We start from the raw sequence: 27,541 nt of genomic DNA, 5'->3' as shown, positions 1-27,541 counted from the left end.
TTGGGATAGGGTTTATTTTAAAAATCCTTTTTCAGGTCTTTTTTATTGTTCCTACAAAATGGACTTAACATTACAATTGCGTTACACTTCACTATGATACAGTACCTTTATTATAGCTAAATTCCCTTTAATTTTCTCAGCCTTTAGGCCACAAATCTTATAGTGCTATACAGTGGTTATTTATTTCTTTTATTTGTTCTGTTTCTAACCTGGAATTCATTTTCCTCCACAAAATATTTTGATTAGGTTTGTAGTCATTCCAATTTGGATGTAGGAAAAAACCCCAAGCTTTCACTTGACCACCGCAAAACTTAAATTTATTTGTTTTCTTTGCACTTTAAAATGATTTGTGTAGTGTTTGGGATTTATGCCCAAATGGGTCTAGCTGACTGGTATAGTCATAGATCTTTGAAATATCAATTCCCTTTGAATGGCTTGAAAGCTGCAGAGAATGTAAAATAGAAGTGGAATAAATGCTGGGTGGACATGCAGCATCACATCCAGAACTGAAAATTCATCTTTCTAAAATAACCTATCTTGTTTAGGATAGTCTCAAAAAACTCACACCTACTTTCCAGCTAGTTTATGAGATCTCAGAACTTAGAGTTTGCATTATGTTGACAATATAGTATTTGACAGCTGGTGGGTTGGAGGAAGGAAGCATATGTATCAGAATTTATACTTCTGATCTTGAAGGTTAGTTATCTTCTGAGTTCTATTCCAATCTCTTGTATTTTGATGAAGCTCATTGATCTTTAACAGTATAAATTAAAAGATTAAATTAAAAGTACTGATCTATTTTTTAGTTATTGTTAGTCAATATTTGAAAGACCCTAGTGTATCAAACGTTTGCTACTTCAGATTTCAAGTCATCTGTTTTTAATATCTGGCTCTATTGATTCATCAACGCTTGGCAACGCAACAATGAGACAAGGCACACATTGCAATACAGAAAAATCATCTTTCTTACTCAGTTCCAATCATCTGACCTTTGGTATCTACAATATTGATATCTATAACTGAATGAGTTGCTTTGAACTCTTACTGCACCAGTGGAGACATAATTGGTAAAGACAAAGGAATTAAACTGAGCCTAAATTTGGCATTCATATTTGATCAGACTGTAGATGCCACTGACTGTACTGATTCAGCGTCCCGGCCACTCAAACAGCTAGCACTACACTGGGGATACTGAAAATTAGCCAACACAAGTTCCACTCTCAGTGTCTGAAAACTGGATGTCCCTTTATTTTTTGATGGGCTTGATGATGTCATTATAAAAACTTCCTTCGCTGCATAATTGTAAACTAAAAGCTTCAGTATTTTTTGTATTACCTTTTTGGAAAGAAACTTAAAAGGCATATCCCCTGAAGTTGCACAAACTTTTTGCAATTTGTCTAGACAGTAAATTAAAACACCTGAAGTTGTTTAGCTATCAGCAAACCTGCATGAAAATGTATACAACATCAAAAAATTATTTCAAAGACTTGTTAGAAAATAGTAGAAGACAATGTTTCATCCGCTGAAGAAAACAGGAATACAACCACTTGTTTAAATGGAAGGAGAAAGGAATCTGAACATTTTTTCACAAGTTTTGAACTATTGAAAATAAATTTTTAAATTTCAAAAAAAAACCCCAACAACCAACATTCAATTTAGATTACATTTTTTTCTAAGTTTAGGGTTGTGGTTTTTAGTTTAAAAACCTCAAAGTATTTCTTAAGTAAAAACAAAATGAAAACTGGAATTTCCTGCTTGAATGATATTTCAAACAAAAAGGGCAGCCTTAGAGAGAAATTACTGAAAAATCCAAGTTTTCCCTCTGTAAAAATCTTACCAACATATTCTCCTTCAGCAGTTCAAGCCAAATGGGGAAGATTTCGTTGTACTACAAGGACACGGAGAGGGTTTTTTTGAAGGCAGCACACAAAAAAGCGTAACATTTAGTGCATGTAATAACTGGAAAACCATAGAAAACCTACACATCTCCCTCACAATAAAACCACACCAGAAAACCTATGTGCAGTGTAAAGCCAGCTGGCAATCTCCAGATACGTAGCGGGAGGTGCCTGTTGAGCCAGGGCTGCTGATGCCTCGTCCCTCCCGCACTGTTCACCTCAGCCTGGCTCTCTATCAGGCCAGTTATGCAAAGTGACATACACTCTTTTAATTTCAAACGGTAAAAAGCTTTCCATTCCACTCAAAAATGTTACAATAAAATGTCCCCATTTCCATAATCTTGGTAAACATTTTCTTACCTCAAAGTCCCTTTTCACAGCAAGGATAATGATGTAAAGTTGCAGTTCTTCAGAAGATTGAAATCACAATTTCAAACTGAATTTTTTTTTTTTTTTTTTGCTGATATGCTCCACAGGAAAATAAACATTAGTGCTGGGAATGATATTTAAAAGTGTCTCAGGGGCCTGCACCCAGGCATTGTAAGCAGGGCTGAGAGCTCTCTGTGAGAGGAGCCTGGGGCTGCCCTGCGCTGGGTGCAGCCGGCTCCAGCCAGTTCCAGCTGGGCCCCCCAGCCGCACTGGCGGCACCTGGGGTGGGGGTGCCCCGGGAACCAGGCCAGGGAGACACCTGGGGTTTTCAACACCGGTTTCCAAGGCAGCTTTCCGCACAAAAAACTTTTCCCCGATTCACAGATAAAACCTTCCCTTGTGGCTGTATATTCATTGACAGATACCACATATTAGGAATCACAGAGATAATTTAATATAATTAAACTACAGGTACAATCTGTAACAGTAGCCAAGAAAAAGAAAGTGGTAACTGAAAGCAAATACTAGCTCGGTGAAAGCAGCAGATAACGTTTACCTGACAAAAAGCTAAAGATGTGTAAACAGGACAGAGGTCAATGCTTTGTATAGCTCTTAAATTCTGCTCACAAAGCTAATTCTAGTTTTATTTTCTATCATAAATCCATTTGCTTTAAATCTCCCTTACTGCCTGTCATTAGTTTAGAAAAACAAGTGGTGTTTAAGCTGAAAAAAAGCCTGTGTATGCGCTGACCAAGTCTAAAATAGAAATGTTAGCAATAAACAGATTATCTATTAGATGTGTGAATTTTAATAATATTTCACTGTTATACTTAAAAAAACTGAGCGAGGTCTGGTATAACTTCAAAGGACTAATTTAATGCTCATTCTCTTTGTTGTTACACTAAATTCTCTACAATATATCTTACAGTAATTCCTATAGGCAACACCCCAATGAGTGTAGCTTAACACAGAGCAGCTGGCCTAGCTGAGGCAAATAATGAAATAGAGAAACTGTATCGCTGTGTATGCAAATACATTGATTTTTCATCTCCTTGGTTTCCATTGCTCCTGATGTTATTACTTTCCAGCAGAATATGGTAAAGAGCTTGGCATTTAATTACAGTTAAAAACTGAGAATGAAAATATATGATAAAATTATGGCAAATTATTTACCCTACTCCTCAGAATCAGCCTGATATTATATTCTGATTTTTACAGATGAAATTTCTGGTTAAAAATTTTTCTTTGCCTTAAGTTTGTCTCTTTGGCTGTTTCAGATATGAAGTCTTTGAGACAGAAGAAGGTCCTGACTGTACTAGAATTGGCCTAATCTTATCACAGAGAACACCTCCAACTGCGTCTCCAACAATAGCTGCAGGAATACAAGGTGGACAAAACATTTACTCAGAGGTGAACTAAGGATGCTTGAAGACAGACAGCTCAGTGCTCAGGATGTGGCAGAAAACTGCACAAGCCCATCATCAGCATATATATTTGTGTTTGTACCAAGCAAGACACAATAGTACATTTCCCTTAAGACCTGAGCTACTTCATTCTAAACCAGCATAAATAAGATGGTTTTCTACACAATTGAGTTAATTTTTGCTTGTTATGCAGAGCAAGAGCCCAGTGTACTCCACAAGTCACTCATGTACAGCCCCTAAACTGAACAATCTGAAGGAAGGTGTACATATTTATGTAGAGAGACTATAAAAATGGGGAGAAGGATAACGTGATAGCATGCACAGCCTTTGTTTGCAATGCATTTTACATTGATGGATTTCAAATAAACTAGCTATCGCTTCACCACTCACAGGAATAAAACAAAATGGCACATTACAGAGAAATGCTATCTCAAAACAACAGCTGTATGCATACTTTGGCTATGAATGTAACTGGCGCACAGTCTCAGCAGCATTGCCTATTCTATTATCCCCCACAGGGAATCAATGACTGATTACATTTAGCATGGCCTCTCTTTTTCTACCTTAATTTAATCTGCTATGAAATCATGATTTTCTGTTTTCATTTCCTCCCCAAGCTTTCTTTGTCCCTGAATTCCTCCAATTACTAATTCCCTGTTCGCGTACCTTTTAAGAGCCAAAGCCCACATTGGAGGCCTTTTTTTTCTTCTTTTTTGTGTCGGGTTTTCCCCTCCAGAAGTGAACCTGCATACCTTCATCACAGAGACCACAAAAAAATCTCACTGCGCATAGTTTGGGACCATTCCACTGCCTTAAGATAGTCACATGTGAACAAAGACAATCCAAGTTTGCTGTCCTGCCTTCACCCCTCATCTGGGAGATACACAATGAACAAGACAGTAGCCCCAGCCCTTGCATATCCTCTGTGGAGAAGCCAATAGAGCCCTCCACATTTGGTGACCCTGATACTTTTTGTGTGATTTCAGGGAGAACCCAGCACAAGTCTCCCATCACCCAAAAGTGCTTCTTGAGTGTGTCTGATAAACTGCCCGTTTGAAGTCATTCTAGATGCATCGTTGTCATTCTTGCATACTGCAAAGGGTCTCTGTACACCTCTATAGTGCCATTAGAGGTGAAAATTAATTAGGATATCAAGTTTTGTAAGTCCTGTATTCATGAAAGCCACTAAAGTTAGGTAACACTGCAAAGACTATCCTGAGTACACGCTCTCCCCCACCCCACCCTCTGCAAAGCAGAAAGCTGTGCCCTCCATTAGAGAATTTACTCATTGGTGGAAGGAATGTGGCCAGGCCTCACAATAGTATGTTGCTGAAGTGGAGGAGGGGTGGGAGGATGTCCATTGCTTACTCTCTTTCTTCCTTTAAGGTAATATGAGAAGATTCATAGTATGTGAAAAAGAACAATCCTCCAGGTTAAGTGTGCTCTCAAATCAATATTCTTACCTTTGAGATTATAACATAGCTGACTGGTATACTAAGAACATATTGACATTGCTACAGTTAATGTACAAGGTCTTCTTGTTTATGGAAGACAAACCAATTCATCATAACAATAGCAATGCTGAATACCTTGAAGAATAAACAGAGTTTGTAAAGTTTCTACTATGTCCTCAAGACTCATTATTAATCCTCCAATACCCACTAATATATTGAGAACTACACTAATGTTTCTCACAAAAAATTTTCAGGGTTGATATTTTTTTCTTATTATAGCATATATTCCAGACATTACAGAGTAAGGCATGAATAAGCTCGCAGGAGACAACATAATGCAATGTGAAATTCAAAACCTATTGAGAATAAAACCAACTCATATTTAGGACGCATCATCTTGGCTTTTCTTGGAAGGACATATAAGACCATACAGGCTTTTGGAAAATGAGCAGAACACATCACGAAGGGTGATCTCCAGTGGATTTATACTACATGCCTTACAGCCTGTCCCATTCTGCTGGCTCTCCCTCTCACATGCCTTGTTCATTTAACAGGCCACGTAGCAGCACGCAGCATGGGAATCCTGGTGTAAGGTACATGCTGATTCACCCACCCAGTTACGTTGACAGGCCAACAGGCAAATGACTCCCCCCTGCCATGGCTAAGGTGTAGTTCAACTGCTTTATGCTCCACAGAAGCTTTAAAGTGAACCTCTTCTCCAACCAACTATTGTTGTTTGGTGGTGTTTTGTTTTGTTTTGTTTTTTTAAAAATCTTTATCATAGTGACTTCAACACTCAAGACAGATTTGGATGAAATCAGGCAAAAGTTCAAAAATTATCAAGGAGGGGACCCACAGCTGGCAATGTAATCACTTAAACCTCATTTGCATAAGAAACCAAGCTAAATAGCAATTCTTTTATAAAAGCCTCAAGCCAGGAAAACACATTAAATAATCTTCCAATTTTAAGTATGAAGTCGTCCAATCAAATAAACAGTAGCATAGCAGAGGGGTTTTGAGTGCAGTAAAACTTTGCACGCCAACAATTAAGAGAGCCCTGAAGTCTCACCTTCTCTCACCAGCAAGTGAAACCAGCACCAGACCCGATACCAATGGGACAGGCTTAATTTAAGCAGAGACTAAAGAGCTCATGTGAGTTCCTGCTCTGATGATATAAATAAGACTTCTTCTCATTGTTTTTAGAAGGTTTTCCACGGGTCTGGTTTTGCACGTAGATTCTTTATAACCAAACCCATGTATACAGTATTGTTTTAGCATTCATTCTGATCTATAGACATATATTTTTCATGTGAAGCTCAAACAAAATTTCAAGATGGGGATGAACTGTTTTTGAGAGAGATTTCTTACTCATGATATAACCAGTAAAATACAGCTTTACATTGCTCAATAATAGGAGCTAGAGTTCCGTTAATGACATTGCCTGCAAGAGTATACTATAAAATGTAAATAGTAGCTTATAAAAAATACTTACTTTATGCAGTAACCAATTATTTATAATACATATGAATAGATAAACATTTTTAATGTACCATTAAAATGACATTGTATTTTTACTGTCTTTCTCCCCTTTTTCCTCGCAGTTTTAAACAACAATAGAAAATCTAATGCCATGCAAATAAGTTTACACTTTCTGTAGAGGACATATACTGCATTTATAACTGGAATGCAGGAACAGATTGGTGTGAGAAAGCCTTTAACAAGAAGGAACACTCTTAAAAGAAAAATATGAAAGGATTCAAATGAATAGATGTCAAGTCTTTAGTATGTTGTTACTAAGTTTCTTTCATTCCATTCAGTTACTCCAAACTATACTGAAAAATCATTAAAAAATACAAAACATTTTTATTACTTCCTGTTTCCAAGACTTCCAATTAACTGAATTTTCATATGACTTTCGCTCTAAGAGTACAGTACAGGCCCAATAAGAACCATTCACTTAGATTACAATGGTAAAGTGGGCAAAAATAATCTTTGCCATAGTTCAGCAGAACAATCTACCTAATACAAAAGCAACACATAAAAATGACCCCATGTACAATGTTTGTGCTCATGTGTGAAGCTTTTTCAGATGGTCCCCAAATGATTATTCCCGGTTAATTTAGCATTACCTTAAACTCAATCACATCAAAAAAGGTATACACACAAGTGTTTGGGATTTCATATAAATACAAGAACATGCATAAGAGATAAGACCACATGTCCCCACTGCTCAGTACCCTATGACAGTGATCAGCCAGGGACGGTTAGGAAAAATATGTAGGACAGAAAAAATACACACTGATGTTTTCTAAATTATGTGCTCCAACCTATTGGCAATATGCAGCATAACTTCCTGAGCTTGGGATTTCTTGAGCCAGAGGTAGTATCTACCTCTTAGTGCAAATCCACAGCTGCAGTGAATAAAAATGTGTCTCAGAGCTAGCGACGCGTAATTCATTACTTTTTAGTCACTGAATCTAAGTGTATAAACAATACTCTGACCTAGGTGACCAGCTGCATACCATGAACAATATTCATCCCCATGGGCTGAAATTTGTTCACAAAATATTTCAACATTTGTGAATAATCTATAAGTGAAGAGGAATGCCTGTTCACGAACAATTCACAGACAAAAGAAACACTACTTTAGCCAGATGATTCTTTTGTGACAAAGAGTTTGGCCAACTCCCCATGCACGGTGAACTGCTGATTTTTGGTGGTTTCCCATTCCCTTCACCCCCACCCCCACCCCGGTCCCATCGGGGGGAATGCCAGTGACTGGGGGATGCGGACTACTAAGTTGCCTGAAGTCTGAGTCCTTTACTTCCGCCAGCACAAGGCAAACAGAAATCAGTCAGGACTGCAGCTTCACAGCTAATGTTTCCTGCATACTGTAGCTATTTCAAAGATGCTTCTCTTCTCTTTTCCTTGCCTTCAATTCAAGATGCTACCTAACATGAAAAGCAAAAAGACAAGACAATAACAAGTGTATCTCCTGGAATTTCTAACAACGTCTCAACGCTACTATCTGAGAGAAAAGCAGACTACTAGAAACTATCTGCTAATCTGCTAAGAAACATGCTACCTACTGCTGACACTGATGTTCACTATGTACCACACAGTGGAAGTTCCTTCTATGTGTTTGTCACAAATTCCATGTATATCTTGTTAATCCCCTTCAATTTTCAGCATTGTCAAACTAGTTTTCAAACAGCTAGAGGTTTAAACAAAGAATTTCTAGTGAGTAGAGGCCCAACAGAACTTAGCCTTAAATGCAGTATCACCTTCTGTACTGCGGACTGAGAATTTCAGGCTGGATCCAGACACCCACGTGAATTTCTCCAAGTAACTTCAATGCACAAAACTAAATGCCATCTATCGACAACACTCTACATTCCCTATATAATCAATAGGGAGTGAGTGCTAGTTCTTACAGGGCAATTTAGAAACATAATACACAAAAAGAACAATTACCAAGAGTTAGCTAGTAGAAACTAACAAACAGAGTGCATCCAATTACCCTCCTCACTCCAGAGATCAGATAAATATCTCAGGATATCACACAACTTGGCCTGACATACTTCCACATCCCATTCCTCTCGCTTCCAGGCCTGTCTACCAGACTACAGAGCAGGTTAGGTACGACAGTGTTTCATCCCCCACACTGAAGGAGGGGACAATGCAGGTGCCAAGGGGCCAGAGCATGCTGCTGACATACTTCAGGGTAGGCCACGTGGTCCCTTTTCACAGGATTTTTTCTTTAGTCTTGAGGTAAACCCCAAAAAATTCATTAAGGTAGAACAAGAACTGAGATGTCTCCGTCCTAAGTGAGCGCCCACAGATTCACACTCCTGCTGCAGTCGCTCCTCTGTGTGGCGCACTTACCTCACTCACTTAAGACTGCTTAACATTCATTCTCCACGCATAGAGGGACTGTATGCTTTGGAGACGGGATTTACAATGGCTTTATACTTCCAACGTTTATCTAGATCGCTGATTTAACTACAAGCTTAAGTAAAGTCAGGAGTCATCCCTCTTTTAAATGCAGTGTATAGCTGTTCAGAAAGAAAAATTCCCATTACCAAGCACTGGTGTAGCTACCAGCACCTCCTGGAACACTGTAGTTTTGTGAGGGCCCAAGCTGGCAGAGGGAGGGATAAAAAAAAGAAAAAATATCTTGGCTTAGTTTCTGATTTTGCACTCAATTTCTAAACTAGATTTTCTTTTCACTAGATGACTCAGACTGTATTTTTTTTTCTTTTGTTTTTTGGATGTTAACCAGAGAAGCATGGACTCTGTCCTGAAGATAAGTTCTTTTTGTAAGTATTCCCATCACTGCAGCATTCATTTGGGGTCTCAGTTCTGTTTTGCGCCAATCATGAAAAATAAGCTCCCTGCTTATTCTGTTAATACTGACAGATTACTTGATTTTGTTGTTACTTCTTTGTTGTTGTCAGGGTTCTATTTTCTTCCCTGTTCGTACAAGTCCAAAATAAAATCAAGGCATGCCCACTTCTAGAAAGGGGATACCAAGTTGAAGACTGGACTTAGAATACTGCAAGCTAAAAATCCATTTTGTTGGGTTTCTTTGCGGTATCACATACATTGTTAGATGACTGAAATACATGAGGAGGGGAGATTGATCCCATACTATTCAAGTTAATGAAATAAACTCCACAATGATAACGAGCCTTAGCTACTAGATTTGTCATCACGTTCCATAAGCTGTGTTTCTACAACACCTACACTGCTTTGAAAATTTCATACTGAAATATTGAAGATGACTACAAAAGTCTCCTCTATTATGAAGGACTAAACAATAACATGGTATACTAACTAAAATATACACTAAAAAAAATAACCCATAGTAAATGAAGCCAGAGAAACACAGTATTTCCAACAGGTATGCCAGTTACTAAAGAACTTACACAAATATTCTTATTCTTCTGAATCTTGTTCACCAAAATAAACTTAGTAGGTTATCATCTATGTTTCACAGTTCATAAAATATGTATGCCATTATAACAGCGTTGATGGTACATACCATTACTCTTTTCAGTCTTTGCCACATGAATTCATAAAAAATATGAGCATCAGCAGAAAGCATGTGTTTCTAGATACCACTTAAAATTAAGTATGTCTTAGTCCAGTAACAACTGTATTCTCTCACACATCAGAATTCCTCACTGTTTTGCATGGCAACAAAGACAAAATATACCAGTGCTAACGATTTTGTCATCAGACCAACCATGTTATGCCATGCATGCTGAAAATGGTATTTTCCTTGGCCTTCTGGTCAATACAACTACAAAATGTATGTCAAATGTGATTTTTTTTTTCATGCATAAATAGCCCAAAAGACTTAACTATGAATCTATTATATCTGTTGTTGAAAACGCAAATGTGGGTCACATGCATATGAACAGATATGCCTGTAGTTTTATATGCCTGCTTAATGCATTTCCTGATAAAACAAAGTCCTTAACATATCTAATATTTGCCTTGACAGTTACTTACACTATAATCAAAACTGAGATCTGGGAAGTGTGAGAGACTGGAAAACAGCCCTGGGAGGGCTAAGAACAGCAAGGGATGACATACCCAGCAGTTTTGTGCTGCAGAGGACAGAGGAAAGGTAGACACCCAGCTGTCCTATGGTATTGGGCAGTCATCTTCAAGTATCTGCCTTTCCAAATGCCAAGTAAATGTTGCCCCCAAATAATCCTTATATTTTCCACTCTGTCTCCCAATCCATCCTGCAGTACAGCCATCACTTCTCAGTTCTTCTCCCTCAGAGCCTGGTTCCCTCGTGTTTGTGCTTTCACAGCTCCATGGTTCCCAGCTCACAAACCAACAAGCCCAGATGCTGTCTTTTCACTCTAAAACACATCACTCTCAATTTTGAGATACAGTGTCACCTGCTTACTGGGGGCATCTAGAGATATAAATGCTTTTGTCTTTGTTGCTACCTCTCATAAATGGTATTCCAAGGAACTGACTTCACTTGAAAAAGTGTTCATTTCTATAAAAATAATTTTCGTCATCATGTGCATATATAGCATCACACTTATATCTGATTATGCAAAAAAATAAAACAAAATAATTGCTAAGTATAATCATTTTTGAAATGCAGAAGCCTAAGCCTCCTTACAAAGAACATTCTATAATTTTACAGCTTATTTCTGAAGTTCAGCATCTGAACTTAAACTACAAGTAACATTCCTGCAACCTACATTTCAAGTTTTGACTCGGGTAACAATTCTGCAGCGTTGCAACATTTGTATGTTTATTTGCCCATCAAACCTAACACTAAACACTGAAGCTAATATTTTCATACTTTACACACTGCAATTACAAGTTTATTTCTATAAAATATAGTTCAGTTGCTAGAGATGTCTCATAAACCCTGTTTTTTCCCTATCATTTAATTTCCAGCCCCTATGGTGAGAATCAGGCATTCAAAAAAAATTATCACTACTTTAAAACAAAGTTTCCAGACAATACAATGATAGAGTTGGATACAGTTAAAACATCTATGAAAATGGCTGAGGAATAAAGACTTTAAATCTGGCATCCTAAACCTAATTAAACTCTTCTACAGAACTGCATCTATTTCTACTAAAAATTGAGTTTGGCCGTGAGTGTGGAATAAGCACTTGAGAGCTGCTGCAGGTTGGTTAACCAAAGGATCACATTTAATGTCCTCTGGCCCACAGAGGAAGGGGAAAACAGCTCACTGAAGTGACACAGATTTCTCAGATCATCTTAGCTTATATGGGAGATAGAAAATACAAAGTTCCATTTCTCTGGCTTTCAGTGGAAATCATATGGGTTAGTAATTTAATCAATGGTAATCTGACAGACCAGTAACCAAAATGCATTGCTATCAAAACAGAAAAAACATAAATATTTTAATTACATTTACAGCCTATCTAAAGACAAAGGCGTATACCCAGTATTAATTTAACAGAGAAGTCTGTTCCACAAACCATGTAGTTCTGCCTAACACTGATATATACCAGTTGTAAGAGGAGTTGGGATTTAAAAGCAGTGGAAGCATGAAGCTCAGCATACTTTCTTAGCTTTTTAAATACTCTGAAAATGCAGTATACCTTCAGGGAAAGAGTATTTGTCCAGCTCCATAGGCACACTATGGATTAAAAATGCACCTCATCACTGATTTCAGCATGTCACCTCAGCAGCAGCCATAAGCATGCCAGAGGTGATGGCTGCCAGTTATAATTCACGTCAATCAACCTTAAAAACTTTGCTAGCACTGGTAGCATTTAGATCTATAATTTTTTATCATCAGTAGGTTAATATGTTTTATATTTACATCATCTTCCTTGAAAGAAAAACAAACCTCTCAGCTAAGAGCCCTTTCTAAAGCACCCTCACTTCAGCATGGAACCATTTGGTTGTCATTAACTGAGTCACATTTATGCAGATGAGGAATTTACTAATAAAATCTATGAACACTTATCTTGTTCCTCATGTCTGATTTTCAGAATCTAAACAAAACAATAAAACTGCTGATTTCTTTTATTGTTATCAGTCCATTGTATTTCACGATTATGTTAAGCTGCTTGCAATCTCAAGGACTGTATGCATTCAAACATTATACATTCGAAAATTCAATGTAATTTAAAAGTGCTAATGCAATGAGTATAATAAATTAAAACTATTCTGTATATGCATTATTTTTTATTAATTCCACATTTATTAGGCATTATTTAAATTCAGTTTTCCAACTGATTTTAAATACCTTCCTATAGTCTTGAGGAATGAATTGCCTTTTGCTGCAATAACAAAATTCTGTGAGTATCTAACAGATTTCTAACAGATCTGTTTAAATTATATCAATTCAAATAACTTCCAGTGCGGGTGACAATTTGGCTGTGGTCTGAGAGTTGCATCACTACAAGCATCCAAAGAAATCACTTTAATACACACTCAGAAATAACAAATGCTGTTTCTACGTGTCATATTCCCACTGAGACCAGACTGGCAGGCAAGTCTCTCTATTCCTGTAATTCCATTCTTCCTCAGGGAACAATTTTTGCCATAAAAGTTTTATTCTCATTGAATAATTTTAACTAACCCTTAAAGAGAGGCACCTTTCCTTGCTGCAGGATAAACAGAATTTTAAAGATTCAGGACTGAAGTTTAACTCTTTCCATGTAGTGTCCGATACCTTCAGCCTGACTACGTTACACTACATCCAATGTACCCTGCTCGAGTCTGTTTACTTTCTTCCTCCTCTCTTTTTGTTATGTTTAATTGTTCTATGCAGAAAGATTCACCATGCCTTTCCATCTCGCAAGCTGCCTTTTCACATAAGCCTAACCAGTGGAGAAGAAAGCAAATGGGATGTTGGATAGGACAACTATGGGACATCTAGAGATGTATGTACCATACCCAATACAAGAGAAAGGTTAACATGTCTACATACTATCATTAGGTAAGACAGTGAGAATGGAGAGAGAAATGTGCATTTTATTCCACACACACAGTTGTAGCTCTGAAAAGAGAAGCAGTAATAACAACACTACTAAGTATTTAGTGAATCCAAAGAAATTTCTCAAAAACCTTTTATCCCAGGGTGTGGACAAAAATAGTTTATGTTAAAGACGTAAATACACTAAGACTGAAATGCAAAGGACAGTCAGGTTTTCCTCTTTCTGTGTCTAATTGCCTGTCTAGTGTCTAATATGTTTTTCCTGTCTGTGCGAAGATCCACCCCTCAGGTAAAGCTGGTCGATTATCCTGATTTATCAGTGTATAAAGCACTAAGAAACTGAAGCATTATCATTCTAACAGTAGTGAAGCTACTATATACACTTTTTGTCTGTTGTGATAGCTTCATAGCATCAATTAAATAATGGCAGCAATTACTCTCAACTTTCCAATGAAATCGATATGGGTCAATGCTGTCAAACCATCCGGCTGTACAGAATGCACAGCTCTTAATAGAACTATCATATCTTCCACTCCCTCCAGTCTTCTGAAAACACTTGTCCTGTCTTTTTTTCCAATGAGATTATAAACTCCTAGGGCTGGGATTAAGCCTTTCTGTATACTGTCCACTGTTGCTGCTCCAGCCAATAATTTACACATTAAAGACCTACACAGAATTTGTATTTTAATCTAAAATTATGTTAGAAAGTGCTGAAACTTGATAAATCTAGAACCAATTCACGCCTGAACACTCCCCATTAGTGGTCCTAAATGCTGAAAGCCAACAACTGTTGCTTGAAACAGCATTTCATTCTCTATTTCATGATCCTGATCCATGATGAGCAGCCAAGCACAACACTTAATACCTAGCTGAACAGAGTATTAAGCCCTAGACTTCAAGATCAAGCATGATACTTGACCTTTTGAATTTTGCTCTAATCAATACCTCAGAAATTGATTTTTCTCTTATTCAGTGTACACAAATGGTTTCATTAAACTGAAAGATTACGTGACCTCCAAACAATGAAAGGCCATCAGAACCTATTCTGTAGTCTGTGTTACATAAAAGCCCTAATCAGCAACCAGCGAGTATCTCAGAATATCAAACGCATTCACCTCCGTTACAACACAACAGTCATACTAGCAGTGGTGTTCCGAGAAAATTATGAACAGAATTAAATTATCAAATTTTTGGACTTGGTTAAATGTCTGCCAGCAGAACACACAGCTGTATTTGGACTCCACAACGGAACAATTTAAGCCATTAACAGTTCATTTGAGCAGGTATGTTAAAGTTTCCTAATCAAAATGCCTTCAAGGACTTTGATACCACAATAAGTTACTCCCTATCAGGAGCCAATTTCCCTGAATTGCACTTTTAACCTAGACTAAACAAGGTAACCACATTACTGTGACTATTAGTCTCAATCAGCTTGTAAATGCTTTACTCCTGGTCGTGTAAAGCATTTACACCTGTAGAGGTGGTGAGGCCCAAAGGACAAAGGTGATGTCAAGGGTAGCCAACAGGGAGAATGAGCTTTATCACAGAATCATAGAATTATTTAGGTTGAAAAAGAACTTTAAGATCATCACATCCAACCATTAACCCAGCACTGCCAAGTCCACCACTAAACCATGTACCTAAGCACCACATCTACACATCTTTTAAATAGCTCCAGGAACAGTGACTCAACCACCTCCCTGGGCAGCCTTTACAATGCTTGGCCACCCTTTCAGTGAAGACACTTTTCCTAATATCCAAACTAAACCTCCCCTGGTGCAACTGGAGGCCATGTCCTCTTGTCCTGTCACATGTTACTTGGGAGAAGAGATCGACCCCCACCTGCCTACAGCTCCTTTCAGGCAGCTGTAGAGAGCAACAAGGTCCCCCCTGAGGCTCTTCCTCTCCAGGATACAGCCCCAGGTCCCTCAGCTGCTCCTCATAGGACTTGTTCTCAAGACCCTTCACCAGTTTCGTTGCCCTTCTCTGGACACGCTCCAGCACCTCAGTGTCTGTCTTGTAGCGAGGGGCCCAAAACCAAAAACAGGATTCGAGGTGCGGCCTCACCAGTGCCGAGTACAGGGGAACAACCACTTCCCTAGTCCTGCCAGTCACACTATTACTGGTACAATCCAGGATGCTATTGACTTTCTTGGCCACCTGGGCACACTGCTGGCTCATGTTCAGGTAGCCATCAACCAGCACCCCCAGGTCCTTTTCCACCAGGCAGCTTTCCAGCCGCTCTTGCCCAAGCCTGTGGCATGAGGTTGTTGTGACCCAAGTGCAGGACCAGGCACTAATACTTCTGTACTACCTAGACCCTAGCAATGGTCTAATAAAGGAAAAGTCCTCCTATTAAAAAATTAGGGATCCTGTGGGCATATGTAAAACAAAAAGAAAATTAGGGAGTCCCTTGAGCCTTTAAGGAAGAGTGCAAGCAGCCTTCTCTTAGTGTCACCACTCAAAAACAGGGTCTTTGTTAAAGATGACCAGACTGTTTTCTGCAATCTGTCCCTCATCCCAAATGCACTTCTCTATAAACTTTTGCTTTTCTGGTCTAATAACCAAGAAGTCTTCAACCCTATTCAATACCACAACCTTCTCCACAGCTTTCAACCTCTCCTGCCTGGTGTGGACTCTGAAGTTATCACAATTCTAATCCTTGCAAGATCCTTCCCCTTACCACAAATCCTGCCTGACAGAGTCCCTTCTATACCTTCTGCCATAAATTTCCTCAGTTTCTCATTTACAAGAACTGGCCTTTTTCATTAAAGCTGATGACAGTTAAAGCAATCATGACCTCATTCTGCTAAAGGAAAGGATTATACATTAACACTTGTGTTTTTACTATCAGAGGTCCTGCCCTTCTTTTGCTTCCCCAAATTCCCTTTAGATCCTGTGGGGTTTTTTTCTCTTTCCTTTCACCTGCCCTCCCTGCTACACCATGCTGTCATCTCACACCTTCCTGCCTTCAGATCTGGATTTATGTTCTTCTAACCTAATTCCACAATTACTATAATTCACAGCACTCCATTTACGCTAGCTACCCTCCTTTGATCCCTCTTTCAGTACAGCTGTTTAAGTCCACCATATACCTGTTATTTACCTCGGTTAAGCAAATTAAGATTTGTAGGGTGAGGATGTTTGGGTGTAGGCATAGGTAAGAAGGAGAATGAAAGAGCAACTTAAAAAAAAACCCGATCCAGGACATCAATTATATATAAAAAAAAAAGTCTTTCCTGATGAAAGCATATGGACAAGAAAATGTTTTGGAATGGAGTGGAGGAGAGGAGTGGTAATTTTCCCCAGTATTCAACCAAGCTCAATTTGTCTGCTCTCTCTAAAAAAAGTCACTTTGCAATATTTTTTACAACTTGTATTTCTTTAAATAAAATTAATACTAGAAAATCTGAGTTAAGGTTAGCCTGGTAGAAAAATGTGTCGACTTTTTTAAGCAGCTCTCAGATACCAACCATAGAAAAATAATAAACAGAAATTTTAAAAGTGCAGTTTAACAAGTGCTTAATCTCAATGAATCACCAGTAAAAGGAGGAAAAAAACCCACAACAAAACCAAATTTACTGCATGGAACACTGAAGTGGTGGGAGTTTTATCTGGCAGTGAAGTAGTAACAGAAGGAATATTAACCATCCCGTGTCTTAAATCAAAGCTGGTTGTTTGTTTTTTTTTTTTTAATTGATTCTAAACCTTTGTCTGATTATAAAGATATGGAAGATCCTAGATGTGAAAACAGGCATATAATAACATATACTACTTCTCACTTTAACCTGCTACTGCCTTTTTTAATACAGTTATGGCAATTACACAAACATTCTTTGGCCATGGTCACAGATTTAATCTGAAGAGGACATAATATTAGCATAGATAAGACAAACCCTTCTTTGGACTGGACCAGGGGAAATACTAAAAGTTTTTCCCAAACAATGAATAGCACTTGCCCTGTCCTCACTGCGTCAGTACTTTTTAGATCAACGCCAAAATGGAAAGCTCCAATCTTTCCCTAACCTTAACCACCTCTACTTTTACATAGCTTCGGTAAATAATGAAACGCTTGTAAATGATGAAATGCCTCCTTGGTAAGAGCAGTGAGCTTCCTTGCCCCAAGTCTGGTATGACTCTGCTTCTGAGCATCTTTCTTAACTCAAGATTTTTAACTTTAATCCTCAGCACAACCCTACATTTGGCACACCCAGGCCAGGCATGACAGCCTGAGAAAATCCCAATTTCAGCTATAACTCTAAAAAATGTTTCATTGAAAATAATTGCAAGAACTCCTCATACCTCCATAGAATCAGTCAAATAATGGCCGCAGAAGCCTTTATCCAGATAAAAGGCAAGCATATGCCAGCATCACATAAAAAACCAAGACGTGCAAACCTGGTCAGAAATTAGACTGTATTATTAAAGTGGTAGTTGTTGCTTCGTGGAGGCTTGTGTAAGTACAGTAGGGAAAAGCAGGGATAAACATCACAGGCACTGAGCTATGAAATAATTTAAATTATCTGATCTCATCAGATCCAGGGACTGCAGTACCCAGAGAAAAATAACGCAGTATGTATTTTTGGCTGTGGCCCAGCTGAAAGAGGCTTGAAACAGTACTGATAAGGCTTAACTCAACTGCTATTTGATTCTTGCGGTGTACAGGGAAACTGGAGTTAACAAAGAAGATAATCTTTGCCTCCAACATTTACCCTTCTGCCTAAGCAAAGCTATTGTTAGAACTGTAACATTTGTCTACCTCTCACATCAAAAGGGATACCAATACAGACATAAACCCAAACAGACCTAGAGCTGTGACTCTACTCAAGGAAACAGATACTTAACTTTACTTTCCAGTCCCTATATGTCTTGTAAATTTTTATTATGTATAAAGGGAACAGCTAATTTGAAAAATTACCAGAAAAAAAACCCCTACCAACCCTAAAACCTTCAACTTTCCAACTTTCCATCCCAACTTGTTGTCATCTGCAAACTTATTGAGGGTGCACTCAATTCCCTTGTCCAGATAATTGATATAGACATTAAACAGAACTGCCCCAATACTGAGCCCTGGGGAACACCACATGTGACCAACTGGTGGCAACTCCATTTGTCACCGCCCTTTGGGCCTGGCCATGGGCAACATCCACAGCCTTGCCCTCATCATAGAAGTAGTTCAGGTTAGTCAAGCGAGACCTGCCTTCCATAAACCCACGCTGACTGGACCTGATCACCTGGTTGTCCTGTATGTGTCATGTGATGGCGCTCAAGATGACCTGCTCCATAATCTTGCCCAGCACCGATGTCAGACTGACAGGCCAGTAGTTCCCCGGACCCTCCTTCCAGCCCTTCTACATGGGCATCACATATACCAACTTCCAGTCGGTTGGGACCTCCCTGGTTAACCGGGACTGCTGAGAAGTGATTGAAAGTGGCTTGGTGAGCTCTTCCGCCAGTTCCTTTAGTACCCTTGGGTGGATCCCATCTGACCCCATAGACTTGTGTCAGAAGCATTCATTGTTGTTAAAGCTATGATTAAATGGGAATGACAAGTATCTTGGTAAAAGGGTTATCGTATTTCCCTTGAAATCTTTTTCCAGAGCAGTAACATTTTGCAACAGTCTTCAGAAAAATCAAAACACATTCCTTGTCTGCTACAGAAAAAAATCCTATATATAAATATCAAATGGATGTTTATTTACCTTTTGAGCATTAGAATGTGATTCAACTTAGATTTGTATATTGATTAAGGGCTGTAGCGGGGAGAAAGAAAACACCTCAAATCACAGAACACCACCACCGTCACCAGGCTGCGATGAACCTGAAGGCTGACACATTACAAACTGGCACCAGTATAGTCAGATACACACACAGACTCACAGAAACTACTCGGTTCAGTGCAAAGTGGATGAATATGCATGGCTTAAACTGACCTTTAATTGTAGATCTAAGAAGGAGCTGAGAAGGGTGAAACATGACATCCTACATTCTCATAGTACTTAGCAGAAATGAACCTTGCAAACAAGACTTTTATCCAGTACCCGAGGGACTTTTCACAAGGTGCTGAAATCTGATTATCTCAGCCTCTTCCCCATGGAATACTAATCCTGAATAACTGGACACAAAAGCTCCCCTTTAGAATGTCAAATAAGTTATCTGCTTCAGTTCAAAGTTAATTAAGATGCAAATTGAAGACACAATGTTACAGCACAGCTTCCTAACCCTAAATGAAGATATTCAACAGTATGAGGGACAGCTACTTATAACAGAAGAACATTTTTCATGCCAGTGTGTTTAGACTAAGTGGTTGTAAACGGAGCCAAGCAAATTTCAATGCTATGCAGTATCTGCTTGTCTCTTGACTTATGAAGGTAGTCTCCATTTAACAGTCTCAACATTGAACAATTAAAACATTAAAATGCATTTTCTTCATGTGAAATAATTCCCTTTCTTGGGGAAGACAATGGGAGGCCAGTACTGATGAACGCCCAAACCTATTCCATTAGATAAGCATTACGACAAAACTCAGGAGAGGCAGCAGCACTTTATAGTGAGCTCCCATTTATTCATTCTGTTTCAAATCCAGCAACAACTCCTACAGGTTCTCTTAGACTTTAAGACAACAGAATATTTCCATATTGGATTTTATCAGTCTTCTAAAAACATCACCTACAGCACACAAAAGCACGTCTAACACATGTAAGTCCTGTAAGAGTTACTAATGTGTAAATTAAAAATGTATAAATGGAATCTTAGTATAAAATATGATAGATTAATCACCTTGAATATCAAGAGGAGAACTCTCCAACAGTGACACTACATAAAATATTCACCTCTGACCCTTGTTCTAAACATGTAGAGTACAACTTGGAGACAAATAAAGACAGTCACTAATACCATGGGGAACAGAAATCAGCAAAACATACACCCAGTAAATGTTACGTTAAATCATGAAATTCATCACCAAGTTCCTAATAACGACCTCTGACAGACAATCAAAAATATGTGCTGAAGGATACTGTTGCTCTGACATACACATTCATATCTGACTCACTGATATGCCTATTCACTAGTGCTCCTGGAAAGTGTTTAAATAGCATATCACTTCATATAATGATGAGTAAAAACTCTCAATAATTTTTAAATTCTCTTTTTTGTTTGAGAACATGAGAAAATGCCTAATGATGTCATAAATGGTTTCGTATGTGGTCTCTACCTTTCCTGAATGGCAACAATGGAAAGAATGGGAACTGAAACAAAGCAGATTCCTTTTCTGCTGCTGACTGCTCTTGCATTAAACTGTGGCAAGTAAAATAAGCCACTGCTGGCACACGCGACACTTCCAGCCAGCCTCTGACAAGGAAGTAGTATATGGTACCCAAGCAAATTGTATGCACAAAAGCAAAAGACAAATACTAGCAAAGAGTGTCAGAGGCTGTAAACTTGTAAACCACTGAAAGCATTTACTCTTTTTGAAACATGTTCTAGGCGCAGTGGGACATACAGGGTTTCATACAATTTTGCTGCAAGTGGCCTAAAGTAAAAAATACTTTTGGCAACATAAGTGGCAACATAGGAAAAGAATAAAAATGTACTAGATAAACAGTCTAAAATAAAGGGACGTGAAACAGCCATCCAGTACTTTGAGTGGCTGTGAAAAAGAACCACAACAGAAGAAAGGTCACTGGCATATCTATTAAATTATATGAACATTCAAGAGAGTAATTTTGCCAGACTTAAAAGGATTAGCAACTCCCCCCTTTAATCTTTTGGATGCAACTTGTTGTATTATGATATGATATGGCATTAAACAGTCAATAAGAGACAGAAAAATATGCCAATGGAAAATCCTCTCCCACTGTGAAATTCATCAAAGGAACCACATTCATTATGTGATAATTAATAGTCATCAATTAAGACATTTAACTGTAAAAAACTATGCTACAAAAAGTGGAAATTCTCTCTTTCTTGGTAACCCTGATCTAATTTACAACAACCTTTTTAAAGTAGAAGATCCAAGTTGGAAGTTTATCAGTACTGTGCTAATCCCCACCACGTCAGTAATGGGTAATGACAGAAGTAGGCTTCCACAGTTCGCACTAAAGGTACGATAAATGCCACAAGAGGATTTGGACTTTGCGCACAGACAAGAATAACCAGAGTAGAAACTGTTACTAGAAACCTATTCTAAATCTGTCTTTGGATAAAACTTTGTTTTATCAAAATTAAGGAGCTTTGCAAAATCATGTCTCGCAGTTCAACTGTAACAGAGCCTGGCATATTCACTCTGTGTTCCTTTCATGTTTCTGTGTGTATGAAAGGGTGGAATGTTAAACCCTGGTCTTTATGTGAACAAATGAAGTATCAACTACTTTAAAATGTTAATCTTTTGATCAGCAAGTATCCAACACAGAATTCCAAATACCATGGTACTTATGTAAGAAGCAAATACATTCAAGGACATTTATAGTTTTCTTTTTGGAGATTCTCTCATACAGTGACGTTGTGATACACCTCCAAGACTTTTATCCGTTTACAGATATCTCTGTTAGAACAGCATATTTCTACTTGACTTTAAATCACATAAAGAACTGAAATTGCCATGTCAGATAAGAGCACTGGATCTCTTCCAGCTTTCTGTCTCAGAGTGGCAACCACTAGGTATTTTAAAGGAAACTGCAAGGATTCCTTTAGGAGCAAAGACTGAAAAAGAGACACCCTATACTCAGTAACATGGCCATACAGTACCTTTTTTGGTTTACTTTTCCTAACACCCATTAGTTACTTTTCCACTTTTGAATTGAAACGTGAGGCTTCTGTCTTTTCTTTTACTATCCTATTCTTTATGCATGGAAACAGCGCCAAGGCACATCATCTTAGAAGGAATTCCACAGAGACTGTATTGTGGGGTTCAATATCATAGTATAAACTAAACCGTACAGCTGAAATTATGCATATTGATGAAGTAAAAAGAATCAAAGATATATTTGGGCTCCCCTGAAAAGTCCTTCTTTGTTACTTTTCCTATGAATTTCAAACTAAACATTTTGACATCACTCTGTTTATGGCTGTTCTCTGTATTAGACGTGTACACAATTATCTTAAGATTAAGGTCCTTTTTAGTCTTACATTGCTAGACTAAAATACATTCCTTTCCTAGGAGCTTACAGTCTTACAAAGGAACAGGGGAAACTGCTCAACAAGCAGCAGTAGAAGCTCAACAAGCACATAAAGAATTTTTGTTGTGTTATTTTTATTGGCACGTGTCTATTCACGCTCTGGATTTCAATCTGGTCAAATTGTCCAAATGACAAATAAAAGATGGCACAAACATGTGCTGCAAGATCAAATCAGCAAGCCGCATGATTTCCCTATTACAGAGAAGATTTTTCTGTCATATATGACAAAAAAGGTACCTTGTAAGAACACGTAGATGGAGAAGTGCCTGCTTCCCACGTGTCTGCAGGCAAAATGTTTGGTTTTGAAACTGAGTTCACATTTATAGGTCCTTACTATTTTCTCCCAACTCTTGTTACCGTTTAGGGACACAGAAATAAAGGTGTTGGCTCACTTATTTTCAGCTGTCCTGTCTCCATGATGTGGGCCGCCCAGAGCTTGGTTATCAATTGGCAGCATTTGTCACTTTCTAACCTTTTCTGTATGCAACTAAGCTGTAAGAAAGAAAGGTGGTTTTAAGCTTCTTACCTACTTAGGAGACACAGAATACTGGCTAGAAGGATTTACAAAATGCAAAAACTACAACATGCCTATCCCACCATTGTTGCAAGACAGAAAAAAGTGAAAACTCCAATTCTTCTCTTTGTGTCAGCTCCCTCTCTTCCTCTTTCTGCCTGCAGCACTCTTCAACATTTTGGTCAATCAGAAATTAACATTTTGCAGATATTTAATGTGTTACACTGTGGCACAGCAGGCAAATACCTTGTATAATATTATGAGTCTCTTTGAGTTGGTTTTGTCATTTGTTTGCTGTCCTGTCCACTGGATAAAAGACACGTAGTTTTAATAAACAGTAGAGTATACTGTCATAGAAACCAAAACAAATCTGCAGTAACCAAGGTTTTTGTTTTGAAATTAATCACATGGGAGTATGTTGCACTTTTGTAAATCACATAAATATGCTGGGCTTTGGTTGGTTTGTTATTATTATTATTATTTAATCACATTCAATTTAAGACCATATTCTTGGGTAGACACGGCCTGAAAAGATGAGCTAATAAGTCATTTAAAACCCATACGGTTTCTTCAGAGCTCTGTTTGCCAGATACACCAATGGGAAAAGAATAAGAAGGATGGCAAATACAGAATGAAATAATGAAATAGTCAACACATACCTGCAACAAAGCACCTTTTGTAGGTTGTTTTTTTTTAAACCAGAAAGTTCTAGTCCATCATTACAGTCACAGACAAGTGACTTCCGTGACTAAGTAGAAGTAGATTACAGGCTGGTTAGCTAACCAAGACTGTCAGTATAATTAAGATTCCGAGCTTTCTCAGGAACACCAGCTACCAAAGCTGGAATATCTTAAAATTGCTGTAGCTTGCTTAATTGAAAAAGACTTGATTGAATTATTAAAAGCTACAAAAGTCTGAAACTTTTGATGAAAAAGAGAGCAAATGTTTTTGCAGGAAAATGCCAGAAAACAGAATTAGGCTGAAGCTGGGGAAGGAGTGACTAAGCATGCAACTGTAACAATTTGGAATAAATAATTTTTATGCTAGTCACAGCGTGAATGAACATAATTATACGCTTCTTAACTTTGTTCATGTTTTTCTCTTACAGTTGCAGATCCTCCTAACTGTCATGTTTAGTTTTCTCTTCAAAACGTTACTAATGCTGTATAGTAACACATCACTCTGACTGTCTTTGGATTTGAAATCACAATCTCAGAATATGACCCTTGAGTACAAGCATGAGTCCTAACAGAGGTAAGCTAGAATGCTTTTTTCCCTCTATAGAGTTTTTCATGCACAAGGAAGTGAAAGTAGAAATTGGAATTTATTTTAGACTATTTCAACAGGTCAAATGACATCAAGCTATTCCGCACTCTAACTGCTTACATCTGTATGCCTGTTTTCACTGAAGAGCAGTAAGACTAGAAAGAACAAGGGTAATTGTCTTATCTACTAATCTAGGTCTGATCCTAAGAAATGTTATGTGTACATATCTTTCGGCTAGCTGAAAAATACCATCTGCTCATCACAATTTTCATATGGAAAATTAAAGGTAATATTAAGCAGATTTTTAAATAGTTTTCAAAATGGTTTTCTTGCAACATCAAAAAAGGTACTACAGTGAACAGTAGTTGACAACTTTATTAACTAAAGGCTTGGAAAAATTTTGCATTTTAAGAAGAAGCCTTTTTTCCTGTATTTTATGACTATCATGTCCTCACATGGAATTTTCTTATTTGATCATTCTAGCTCAAAAAAACCCCAAAAAACATCAAATTAACAACATCCGTAGCAAGCAATAAAAATGACAACAGATATGAAATAACTTGTGTTGGGAGTCTGAAAAGGAATAAATGGCTTAACTGATGGAAAAGACATATGTTGGAAAATAAGGAGTGTCAGACAAAAAGTAAAGCAAGTGAATGCTGATCAACCTGTAGCATAATTAGATGTCACTATCCCTCTCTCATAAGTGGAGATACTAAGAACCAAAGAAAATTAGGATAAAAGCTAAAGTCTGGGAAACAAATTCTGAGATTTTTTTAATAGCTTTTGATGTGATGGTGACATCGTGGTCTTCCTATAATGAAAGTTCTTGCCAGCTGCCTCCCTCCAGCAGTCAAGAAGCCACAGCAGCCATCATATATCCCCAGGCTGACCTGACAGAATAACTGACTCTACAGCTACAGCATATAGTGAGATGCCAAGGCAGTTTTATTTGGAGAGCCAAGGAGCAAGAAGTTAAATGCATAATAAGGAACATGTCTGAAATTCCTAAGCACACGTGTTGAACATGCATTGTGTAAATATATATGCTCTGTGCTGAGCAACTGACAAATATTAATTCCTCAGGGAAGTATACATAGGGTAGGAGTTAAGAAGGTCAAGTTATAGGCAAAGTCGTGAAGGCAGAGGGAACGGCTGACGAGGAAGGGCTAGCCCTGAGGTTTTTAACTACACAACAACATCGAAGACTGAAAAGGTCTAGGGTTTGGTGGAAAATAAAACACTGTCAAAATGGTCATATTACTGACACTACGACCACCTCATTAGTCCTTAGTCAAATTTCACTGTTCCTGTTTTCCTGTTCTGACCAATAAGACGGGACACGCTCAGAGCTCCTTCCTTTCCCTCTGGCCAGAACTGGACACTGTCAGGATTTTTCACTACACACCCCACCCCACCCCCCCAAAAAAAAGATGAAGTGTCTTTATCAGAAAATATTTATTTGTACAAATCTTCTACTGAAATACATCCACTTAAACAAAAACTTTGTTGGAGATTCCAGTTTTCCAAGTCATTCTCCAAAGAAGTATTTACGTACATGCACATGCTCCACCCACCCACAGTTAAATTGCTCATCACACTAGTTCTAGGCAGACTATCAGATAAAGCCAGACATTCTTGAATGACCCATGGTTTTATCCTCAGTCTAACTGAGACACCAGAGACCTACACTTCTCCCTTTTACCGCTCATCAACCATGACCATCACTGGCAAGCCATGTACTCTTCAGCCAATGACAGCTCGGAGCAGCCTGTGATAGCAAACAGAGCCGCAAGGGCCACACAGGTACTGTTCTGAAACCAGCTTCTCCCTGTCCCCTCTGATTCTTCACATGGCAGACAGAGCTGCACCAGGGATGTCAGTCACATTGCTGGGAACAGGCTGCAACTGTGCTTGAATTCCGTTATGCAATACCTCCAGCCTGATGTCCCAGCCATTATAGGGTTCTCCATGAACAAAACTGTTCTAGAAGATGTCCATGTTAGTCATGTTACCCTAGGAAGTAAGTTTGTTACCTTTGCCATCTATCATAGTCTGCCACTGATCCACATGCAGAATTGTTATAGCAAGGTAGGAGTCAGATACCCCTATGAGAACAAATCATACTTCATAAGCAGGCATACTTCATGGAGACACCTAAAAATTTCTGAATACTTTAGGCTAGATAAACCCCATACATGGCTGCCTGGACAACATGACAGTAGGCACTCTTGCAGCGATGGCATCCAGGCCCATAAAAGAGTGGGAAGCATCTGCAACAAACCTGAGTTTATGCTAACCTCAGCTCCCTGGCATCTTCACAGTACCTACAGGTAGAATCACAAGCAGAGGCCACTAAGACTGCCTCTCATTTTGCACCTACACATCTCCAGGGCACTTATGGCACATATCATTCATGCTCTGCAGGCTGAAGCCAGGACTATGTGTAAGATGTAATTAATTTCTTTTCCCTCAGTGATGATCATTTGTCTTCAGCTACTTCTACTCACACTCACCTTTCACCAAGATGCTGGAGGACAAGTCTGAATGAATCAACACTAAATCCACTGAAACAGAAGTGGCACCTATCAGTTCCAGAGAGTAAGCAAAATGATAGCTTTGCATCTCATGTGTTCATGTCTCCAGAGGATAAGACTGAAGTACAGGCTGCTTGCCTTCAAACAGCTTCAAAATGACACGACAAAAAGTCAATTGGGGAACACCTGAGTGTCCAGTGCCTCATTAAGGATACAGGAGTTATGATAGGATGTAGAGAATCTAGCCACTGGATGCCATGAACAAAGGATGTAGGCTTGAAGGCAGCATTATCTACCTGGGGATAGCTTAGAGGCCCCTGTGACCTATCCACAGTGCACAGATATAAACAAAACTGTACAACTGGAAAAGCTTCATTATTCAGCAAGTGCATGAGGAAAGCGATAGCCTATGTGGCCTTGTGAACCATGGCACTGAGGAGAT

General features: G+C 38.5%; 1 protein-coding gene across 2 annotated transcripts in view; it reads right to left on the bottom strand.

The window, feature by feature from the left end:
* CTNNA3 (catenin alpha 3) overlaps positions 1-27,541 on the bottom strand; it is a 500,767-nt gene that overhangs the window by 227,724 nt on the left and 245,502 nt on the right. The window contains exon 1 of one of the 2 annotated variants that reach the window (XM_056352598.1): positions 2,259-2,463. The exons of the other annotated variant lie outside the window; for it this stretch is intronic. The gene's annotated coding sequence lies outside the window, so the exon portion shown is untranslated. Of the gene's footprint in view, positions 1-2,258; positions 2,464-27,541 lie in introns of those variants that run through there. 2 annotated transcript variants of the gene reach the window in all.

The sequence above is a fragment of the Falco biarmicus genome, chromosome 9 (assembly GCF_023638135.1).
Source record: "Falco biarmicus isolate bFalBia1 chromosome 9, bFalBia1.pri, whole genome shotgun sequence".
NCBI classification, from domain to species: domain Eukaryota; kingdom Metazoa; phylum Chordata; class Aves; order Falconiformes; family Falconidae; genus Falco; species Falco biarmicus.
The sequence above is the reverse complement of the archived record's forward strand: the minus strand, read 5'-3'. Positions and strand labels throughout refer to the sequence as shown.